Below are 11128 nucleotides of genomic sequence, written 5' to 3'. Positions count from 1 at the left end.
TAGAGAAAATCTGCAACGAGCGAATAACTCGGAATGAGGGCCAATATCCGTGTAATTTCTTCTTGCACGATAAATAGCCGCATTTAATGACATTACATTTATTTTTCACAACATTAAACAAGATCATTTTGCTTAAAACTGCAGATAGTGCTGATTTTACTTGGCACGTAAATTGCTAATTTGTTTCCATTTGCCTAAGGCTGTTTCCTTCATGAGCTAACTACGTGTTATGGGGAACAGGCATTGTACAGTAATAGGCTCTATTGATCTTATTGCGAATGGGCTCTGGCTATACACAGGTGTCCATAGTACATTGATCATTTATTGCCTGTAGACGTTTTGTTAAGCAATGCAAGTGTGGGAAAAATTAAAGTGTTTAAGTGATATTAGCCAGGAAGCCACGTATCCCTTTCCCACACAAGGTGCTGCGTGTCATGTTGCTCTCTTACCAAGAACACCTGCTGTAGAGAAGCAGGGGGGAGCGCTTACATTTCTGCTGAGAGGCCACATGGCACTTTCACAGAAAAGCAGACAAGACAGTCTTATGGATGATCTCAGAAGCATTAGCAATCATTAAGCTGTGTTGAATGGGAGGCTGAAACGTATTATTTCTGATGTAAAGAGGATCCAGCCCTGTATCATCAGCAGTCTTTCAGCAATGGCAAATCACTCTAGGGACAGTGGTAATGCCATGTTGTACACTCTATTGATAGCATAACCACTTGTAAACACACCCCTGTTGAATCCATTGCTTGCTTATTGATCTGAGGCTTAGACAATGATTTTAATGCTTTAGGGGCATATTTGTCACAAACCGCATTTTTAACGTAGATGTGATACATACATTTTGTATAAAGTCCCAGAATATTTCTTACACTACCACCCAGAACGTCCTTTAGCCACTTCAGGCAGGCATCCTGCAGTCTGTGCTGCTATATAAAGAGCCGCGCGTTGCCGCCATTTTCACTCGTGCATTGTAGAGAGAGCAAGAGGACGTGGCTACGTTCTCTGAGTGGAAAGCTCAATATCAGCTCAATATCAGTGCTCAGTATCTGTGCTGCATTGTGGTGACCAGTATACTACAGTACAATAGTCCAGTGCTGCATCTCGCTGCTCAGTGTCAGTTCTAGTATCCTCATCAGTGCTCAGGATCAGTGCTCATTATCTTGTGCTGCATTGTGGTGACCAGTATACTACAGTACAATAGTCCAGTGCTGCATCTCGCTGCTCAGTGTCCGTTCTAGAATCCTCATCAGTGCTCAGTATCACTACTCATTGTCTTGTGCTGCATTGTGGTGACCAGTATACTACAGTAAAATAGTCCAGTGCTGCATCTCACTGCCCAGTGTCAGTTCTAGTATCAACATCAGTGCTCAGTGTCACTACTCATTGTCTTGTGCTGCATTGTGGTGACCAGTATACTACAGTACAATAGTCCAGTGCTGCATCTCGCTGCCCAGTGTAAGTTCTAGTATCCTCATCAGTGCTCAGTATCACTACTCATTGTCTTGTGCTGCATTGTGGTGACCAGTATACTACAGTACAATAGTCCAGTGCTGCATCTCGCTGCCCAGTGTAAGTTCTAGTATCCTCATCAGTGCTCAGTATCACTGCTCATTGTCTTGTGCTGCATTGTGGTGACCAGTATACTACAGTACAATAGTCCAGTGCTGCATCTCACTGCCCAGTGTCAGTTCTAGTATCAACATCAGTGCTCAGTGTCACTACTCATTGTCTTGTGCTGCATTGTGGTGACCAGTATACTACAGTACAATAGTCCAGTGCTGCATCTCGCTGCCCAGTGTCAGTTCTAGTATCCTCATCAGTGCTCAGTATCACTGCTCATTGTCTTGTGCTGCATTGTGGTGACCAGTATACTACAGTACAATAGTCCAGTGCTGCATCTCGCTGCCCAGTGTCAGTTCTAGTATTCTCATCAGTGCTCAGTATCACTACTCATTGTCTTGTGCTGCATTGTGGTGACCAGTATACTACAGTACAAAAGTCCAGTGCTGCATCTCGCTGCCCAGTGTCAGTTCTAGTATCAACATCAGTGCTCAGTATCACTACTCATTGTCTTGTGCTGCATTGTGGTGACCAGCATACTACAGTACAATAGTCCAGTGCTGCATCTCGCTGTCCAGTGTCACTTCTAGTATCTTCATCAGTGCTCAGTATCACTACTCATTGTCTTGTGCTGCATTGTGGTGACCAGCATACTACAGTACAATAGTCCAGTGCTGCATCTCGCTGCCCAGTGTCAGTTCTAGTATCCTCATCAGTGCTCAGTATCACTGCTCATGGGGCCTAATTCTGAGTTGATCGCAGCAGCAATTTTGTTAGCAGTTGGGCAAAACCATGTGCACTGCAGGGTGGACAGATATAACATGTGCAGAGAGAGTTAGATTTGGGTGGGGTGTATTCAAACAAATCTATATTGCAGTGTAAAAATAAAGCAGCCAGTATTTACCATGCACAGAAACAAAATAACCCACCCAAATCTAACTCTCTCTGCAAATGTTATATCTACCCCCCCCCCCCCCCCCCCGAGCGCATATGGTTTTGCCCAATTGCTAACAAACTTGCTGCTGCGATCAACTCAGAAGTACCCCCATTGTCTTGTGCTGCATTGTGGTGACCAGTATACTACAGTACAATAGTCCAGTGCTGCATCTCGCTGCCCAGTGTCAGTTCTAGTATCCTCATCAGTGCTCAGTATCACTGCTCATTGTCTTGTGCTGCATTGTGGTGACCAGTATACTACAGTACAATAGTCCAGTGCTGCATCTCGCTGCCCAGAGTCAGTTCTAGTATCCTCATCAGTGCTCAGTGTCACTACTCATTGTCTTGTGCTGCATTGTGGTGACCAGTATACTACAGTACAATAGTCCAGTGCTGCATCTCGCTGCCCGGTGTCAGTTCTAGTATCCTCATCAGTGCTCAGTATCACTACTCATTGTCTTGTGCTGCATTGTGGTGACCAGTATACTACAGTACAATAGTCCAGTGCTGCATCTCGCTGCCCGGTGTCAGTTCTAGTATCCTCATCAGTGCTCAGTATCACTACTCATTGTCTTGTGCTGCATTGTGGTGACCAGTATACTACAGTACAATAGTCCAGTGCTGCATCTCGCTGCCCAGTGTCAGTTCTAGTATCCTCATCAGTGCTCATTATCACTGCTCATTGTCTTGTGCTGCATTGTGGTGACCAGGATACTACAGTACAATAGTCCAGTGCTGCATATCGCTGCACAGTGTCAGTTCTAGTATCCTTATCACTGCTCATTGTCTTGTGCTGCATTGTGTGGTGCTCAGTATACTACAGTACACAGTGGCGTAAGTTCGTCACAGTTGCCCGGTGTGTGTGTGTGTGTGTGTGTGTGTGTGTGTGTGTGTGTGGAGTGTTCTGAAAAATAACGATATACTGTATTTATACAATTAATTGTCTTTTATTTTAAATCACACAATTCTTAGCAGTCATACCCAGCATTAGAACCCATGACCTGTTACATTAACAGCACAGTTATTTGCTCCTCTAGAGGTAGCATGAGAATTCTAACTATATGAAGTTACGTGTAATTGTCAGAGAAGTAACTTCATATAGTTAAAATTCTCATATTTCCTATACAGGAGCAAACAGTGCTTCCAATGTAATAGGTTGTGGTTTCTAATCCTGGGTGTGATACTTGTAAAATGTGTATATTCAGTATAATAAAAAAGGGTGTGATTTGTAAGGTGCAGGGACCAGTGAGGAAGTTGGCCACTGAAGAGATAGTGGCAGCTATCAATTATCTAAATTCAATAGTGTCACAGAATGGGAGGAGAGGTGCCCCCCTTCAGAGTAGGAGCCCGGCGGCAGATGACTCCATTGCCTCCCAGAGTTCTGCCTCTGACAGTACATTACTAATAGTCCAGTGTCTTGTGCTGCATCTTGCTGCTGTAGGGTGCTGTGGTAGTATACTGTCACTGTGCATAGGTCATCATCATTCCAGTCACAGTGGTATCTGGGGGGTGACAATTACAGAGGGCTTTTGTGCTGCTCACTAATACTAGTACAGTGTCTTGTGCTGCATCGTGCTGCTCAGTGTCAGTTCTCTGTAGTATCATCAGTGCTCAGTATAATCAGTGCTCAGTAAAATCAGTGGCCCTCATTCCGAGTTGTTCGCTCGCAAGCTGCTTTTAGCAGCTTTGCACACGCTAAGCCGCCGCCTACTGGGAGTGAATCTTAGCTTATCAAAATTGCGAACGAAAGATTAGCAAAATTGCGAATAGACACTTCTTAGCAGTTTCTGAGTAGCTCCACACTTACTCGGCATCTGCGATCAGTTCAGTCAGTTTCAATCCTGGTTTGACGTCACAAACACACCCAGCGTTCGCCCAGACACTCCTCCGTTTCTCCAGCCACTCCCGCGTTTTTCCCAGAAACGGTAGCGTTTTTTCGCACACACCCATTAAACGGCCAGTTTCCGCCCAGAAACACCCACTTCCTGTCAATCACATTACGATCACCAGAACGAAGAAAAAACCTTGTAATGCCGTGAGTAAAATACCTAACTGCATAGCAAATTTACTTGGCGCAGTCGCACTGCGGACATTGCGCATGCGCATTAGCGACTAATCGCTCCGTTGCGAGAAAAAAATAACGAGCGAACAACTCGTAATTACCCCCAGTGATCAGTATAATCAGTGCTCAGTATAATCAGTGCTCAGTATAATCAGTGCTCAGTATAAGTGATCTGTATAATCAGTGCGCTGTTAGATGTGCGCCCGTTATCCGCCATTAGTGCAGTGGGATTTAGACAATTGATGAAGTTATTGTGTCCCCGGTACCAAATCCCATCTAGATTCCACTTCACTAGGTAGGCGACAGCGAGATTTTGCCAATTAATTCCAGTGATTTGGACGTAGCATTACAGCGATTTTACCAATTAATATCAGTGATTTATAATTATTAATTCCAGTGATCTTGCCAAATAATTCCAGTGATTTGGACGTAGCATTACAGTGATTTTACCAATTAATATCAGTGATTTATAATTATTAATTCCAGTGATCTTGCCAAATAATTCCAGTGATTTGGACATATAATTCCAGTTGGAATTGTTTGTGTCGCTTGGCTTAGTCATACAGCTTCCTCATTGCACCTCTTCGACATCTTTGCATGAGGTGCTGTTTGGGGCCTAGTTTTTGAAAAGTGCCATCCTGTGTGACACTGCTGTATGAGTCATGGGGTACTGCTGTATTAGTCCTGGGGTACTGCCGTATAAGTCCACCAATTGCATATTTTTTTTAAAGTGACTGGAGCGTGCTGGAGATGCTGTCAGTGGACCGAACAATTGCAGCCCACTCTTGACATTCAGCCACTGCGTGAGACTACTAGATGGGCCAGGTGGTTGTGTCGCTTAGCTTAGGCCTACAGCAACCTCGATGCACCTTTTTTTCATCTTTGCATCATGTGTTGTTAGGGGCTTTTTTTTTTTATCTGCCCTCCTGTCTGACACTGCAGTGCAACTCCTAGATGGGCCAGGTGTTTGTGATGACCACTGGGGGCGCTTAGCTTAGTCATCCAGTTACCTCTGTGCAACCTTTTGGCCTAAAAACAATATTGTGAGGTGTGAGGTGTTCAGAATAGACTGGAAATGAGTGGAAATTCTGGCTATTGAGGTGAATAATACTATAGGATCAAAATTACCCCAAAATTCTATGATTTAAGCTGTTTTTGAGGGTTTTTTGAAAAAAAACACCCGAATCCAAAACGCACCCGAATCCGACAAAAATTCTTAAGGGAGGTTTTGCCAAAACGCGTCCGAATCCAAAACACGACCGCGTAACCGAACACAAAACCCGAAAAATGCCCGCTGCACATCTCTAATTTTAACCATACCTATTCCACTGAAAGATGACAACTAGCTATTACTGTAACCCCGTTTCCATTCCAGTCAGTTGATATGCAGCAGTGCACTGTCAAACTAAAACTACCTGTACAATTCCATAGCTTGCACGTCTTAAACTAGGTTGAGGCCACTGTGAAACCCAAATCTGTTTGGCCAACCTTAGTATGAGGTTATACGTTATGGTCAATGAACGTTAGAAGTCATAACACAGTATTACACCCTGCTGTAATCACACAGACTATAAAAACACGGACATTTATGAGTGGTTTACTAGGCTCACTTACGCATTCAAATATTTTAGTGATGTAATGACACCGCTGCCTTCAGCACAGTTGGCAATCTCCTTCTCTTCCGAACTCTGACCTCCATTGTCATAAATGATACTGTATATTATAGTCTCCTTTGTGGCTTTATTTCTCTTATGATCTCTATATCAAGTGGAGGTCCCAGACACCATGCCTTAACTCTCTCCCTCACATTTGACTAGAACCACTAAATGCCCCTTCTACCAGCCAGCTGTGACATTAAATGCAGCATGGACTCAGGGCTTCTTGTCACTTGTTCTTCCTTCGGCAAGTAATGTATGTGATATGCCACTAGTGATAGAGTGGCGGTGTATGAGTGGATCGAGTGGTACCTGCGTTTCCTGATCTTCTTCCTTGGCCTTCTGTACACTTTCTCTTCAGGCTTCCTCGGGGACTAGGCAGAGAGATCAGGACCCCCAAACATCCCAACAAACATGTCACCACGCGTTAGAACAGTGACTGGTATTTTATTATAAGGAACAATGTTGTCACTGCTGTTTTTGAAAGAAAATGGTTTAACATACACAATGGCACCAAATCAGGTAAAACACATGACAATCCTAACTGCTACAGTAATATCTTTCCGGTAACGCCAGTTAGTTACATCACACTTCACGGTTAAGCACACCTTTGCAAATGTAGTACTCCCCTTTTGCATGTAGTACAATATTAATTAAATGAACCTTGGCAATATTTCTGGTGTCCTCCAGGTGGCAGTTGCATTTTTAGTTAGCAAAGTAATATGTCTCTCTTTGTTAGGAAAGTCAAATGGAAGTAGTACAATTCCTGGTTTGGTGAGTTTATGTCCCCTCACTACAGTCCGTAATGCAACCTGCAGGGTGTGACAATAACTATATCACTGTCCAAGTCTCTCACTTTGTGTGATAAGGAATGGGTTGTTGGTTTCTTACTCTCGATAGCAGCTGGATGTCAGTTGTAGTAGAGTGATTATACTTCCCACTGACAGTCTGTTGTATCACACTTGGCTGAATGCCTTTCTTCCAATGTGGGGGTTACCCAGCTGCCCCTTAGTAAAAGTTCAACAGAGAGTCTCTGGCTCCTGCTCTATCTGGCCTCTCTCTCCTTCTGGCTCACACTGACTGACTGGGCACATAGGAGGTTGGCTGTCAGGTATCAGGCTGGGGATTTCCTGAGGGTCTGTCTGTTGCTGGCTCTCTCCTCCCTCTGATTTTACAGGAGCTTACCCTGGGGTGTTAGTTCCTGGCTGGTCACACTGTGATGTCTGCACCACTCTCTGTCCCTGTGTTGCAGCTTCTGGTGGCTGAGGGGATCTCTCCAGTCACTGGAGCTTCCTGCTGTCCTTCCACAGCTGCACCCCACTCCTCTAGTCAGCACTCTCAGGTACAAGCCAGCTCCCAGGCAGCTCTACTCAGCTTGGCTCTGTCTCCTCACTCAGCATTCTCTTCTCTCTCCCCCACAGGCTCCTCCCCTTCCTCAGTTCACAGGTCAGCCTGTTGCTGGGGCTCTGGATATTTCCACTCTCCAGGTGCTGTGGCTGTCATCCTTCTGGGTCCTAGTGTTTCCCTAATAGCTGCTGGCATCATCCAGTAGGGGAAGTGTTAACCCCTGCAGTACTAGAGCAAGTAAGTCCATTTACAAACGTGATACCCACTATTATTCATAGTGTTTTACCAGCGTATCACATGTACAATACATTTTTTTTTTGTAGCACATAAAGGCCGGTATTCAAATGGTATATCACGCCCAATCTCCTTTCTAAAGTGATCCTTATTATTGCATATATCGCCTCCATAGTAATCATGTTTAGCTGCGTAAAGGGATGGGCGCCCTCGCTACCCCGGGGGTAACAAGCTGAAAATGATTATACCACGCCCGCCAGCAGAAAAAGAATAGGTGTGGAAGGGGCTGAAAAGAATTGAATACCACCTAAAGAATTTCAAATATGTCCCATAATAACCACCAAACAGGCTACACTGCTACTTCTGTGGTCTCAGTTGTCCCTGTGTACAGATGATGATACTGTAAGTACAAAACAACAAAGAGGGGCAGAAGACAGGGGGAGAGAGACAAGCAGAGGCCATAGACGACATACACAATAGACAGTCATAGAAAGGTGGAACAATAGGTGGGTGACAGGTATGAGGACTACATAGTACAGACAAGAGGGACAGACAGCGGGGTACAGAAGAATGGCAAGTGCAGAGCAGACACAAGAGAAGCAGGGAAATGCTAAGGCGGCAAGATCAGATTTCAGAGACCCCATCACAGCAAATGGCCTGGAGGATTAGGACGGTGAGGTATGCCTTCAGCTTATGTGTCTGATAGATGTAGGGATGAGGGGGTTAGAGAAAGGTAGGAGTTATGGGATAGACCTAAGTATTTAGTTATGTTGTGTCGGTCTATTCCTTAATGTCATTTACTGTTAAAAACAATACTCCTTTATTCGGGTGGTATTCATGTGACCGCCGGTCAGCTGACCGACAGTCACATGACCTCCTCCGTGAGCCCGACGGCTCACTATCCCGATGGTCGGCATGCCGACCAACAGGGACTATTTCCACTCGTGGGTGTCCACGACACCCATAGAGTGGGAATAGAACCCGTGGCGACCGCAGGTCGCCACCGAGCCCGCAGCGTGGCGAGCGCAGCGAGCCCGCAAGGGGCTTGCTGCACTCGCCCCTCCCCGCCGGGATCCCGGCGTCGGTATGCTGCCGGGATCCCGGTGTCGGTAAGGTGAGTACTACACTCCTTTATTCGAGTAACTCTGTCACTTTCAAATCACAAAACACAGGACTTTGGCTGAGTATAGCGTGCAAAGTCTCCTGCTAGTGGGTCAGTCCTTGTGCCCTGTATCAGGCTGAGCTGAATGCATATAATCAGAACACATCTTTATCTAAATAGTAGGCACTAATAAGCAGCAAATGAAAATAGCAAATTTACAGTATGCCAGTATGCTGAGACTTACACATCTCCGGATGCACCCAGAACGCCACTGGTAACATGTACGCCAAGTTTACAACAGGAGTACTTGCACTAAGGTACATTGACACCAAAGCACAACTGTTTGTCACTATTTGTTATTGTTGGGAGTGTGTGCAGTTTTCTAGGTAAGCAGAGCACTGTATATACCAGCGTTTATTATACAGGCAATGACCAGTCCAGGGACTTAACCAGGCTTTGTGGTTTATTGGCACAAGTGAATGTACAGCTGTACTCACTGTTACATTGGTTGGCTCAGTAAAAGGGTTGTAGGCAACTCACCTGGCGGTGACCGTCTTCGTACAAGATACTTGCATGGCTCTGGGATAGAGGTAATAACAGGGTGATGATGTAGGTTTCAGTAGCTAAGAGGAGAACATCCCTTCATGGTCAGCTAAACCACCTGCCACACCACATACCTGATATATATATATATGAGATGAAGGGGGAGCTGAAGGAGAAGAGGTGATGAACAAATGAAGTTTGAGGTTGGAATACACAGGGTTGATCCCAGAGGAGAGGCAAGCCCACAGCAAATACCCACACACCTGTAGCGGCTGGAGCTGTTTCCAGGACAGAGGAGGGCCCTTGAGGTGGACAGGAAAGGGCTGCCAGGAGGGAGGAGGGGTCCATGGTAAACCTAGATGGCAGCATTGTGCCCCACAACCCAGTAAATTGACTTGCTTTCCCCCAACCGCCAATTCCTACACCTGTGATTGGTAGCCATCTTGGTTTGGGAATTACGTTTCCCAGAGGAGTCATTTTGTTTAAGTTTGCATGGTATGCATTGCACTTCTAGCAGTTATAAACTAAAAACTCATATGCTATTAGATTTAAATTCTATGGAAAAAAAACACTATAATATCTGTGTGCATAAATGTTCAGATAAACCATTATAAAGTGCATCCACAAAATCATAGATGAATGGCCAGTGATGAAAGTACGTATCAGCTCCAGAGGTGAATCCGCAATCAGCCCCCAGTCACCTGCTAGTGATACTGCTACCACCAGGTGTATATGCGTCTCCCTGCAGGTCTGCCACAGATCGCACTGATGATAGTGTGCTCTTACTGTATATTTGTGTGCCTCTTTCCTCCTCCATTCCACCTCTCTGAATGTAAGGAGGTACAAGTACAAGATCTCTATACAGACATAGATGCACTGTATTATTAAGTGTTTTAGGTTAAGCAAATGAGTGCACACCCAACTCAGCATTACCCTATAGTATTTAAAAAATAGAAAGATATCAATATACTGTAACAGAGGCAGAACTCTGGGAGGCAATGGAGTCATCTGCCGCCGGGCTACTGCTCTGAAGGGGGGCACCTCTCCTCCCATTCTGTGACACCATTGAATTAAGTTAATTGATAGCTGTCGCTGTATTTTTAGTGGCCAACTTCCTCACTGGTCCCTGCACCTTACAAATCACACCCTCTTTATTATACTGAATATACACGTTTTACAGGTATCACACCCAGGATTAGAAACCACAACCTATTAAACTGGAAGCAGACACCTTACTGATGAAGCTGTTTGCTCCTGTATAGGAAATATGAGAATTTTAACTACATGAAGATACTTCTCTGACAATTACACGTAACTTCATATAGTTAGAATCCTCATGCTACCTCTACAGGAGCAAATAGCTCCACCAGTAAAGTGCCTGCTGTCAGCGTAACAGGTCATGGGTTCTAATCCTGGGTATGACTGCTAAGAAATGTGTGATTTAAAATAAAAGACAAGTAAATGTATAAATACAGTATATAAATTTTTTTCAGAACACTCCATACACACACACACACACACACACACACACACACACACACACACACACACACACACACACACACACACACATATATATGTTTATATATATATATATATATATATATATATATACACACATACATACATACATACATACACACACACACACACACACACACACACACACACACACACATACAT

Source organism: Pseudophryne corroboree, chromosome 1 (genome assembly GCF_028390025.1).
Source record: "Pseudophryne corroboree isolate aPseCor3 chromosome 1, aPseCor3.hap2, whole genome shotgun sequence".
Taxonomy (NCBI): Eukaryota; Metazoa; Chordata; class Amphibia; order Anura; family Myobatrachidae; genus Pseudophryne; species Pseudophryne corroboree.
Note: the sequence above shows the minus strand (reverse complement) of the source record.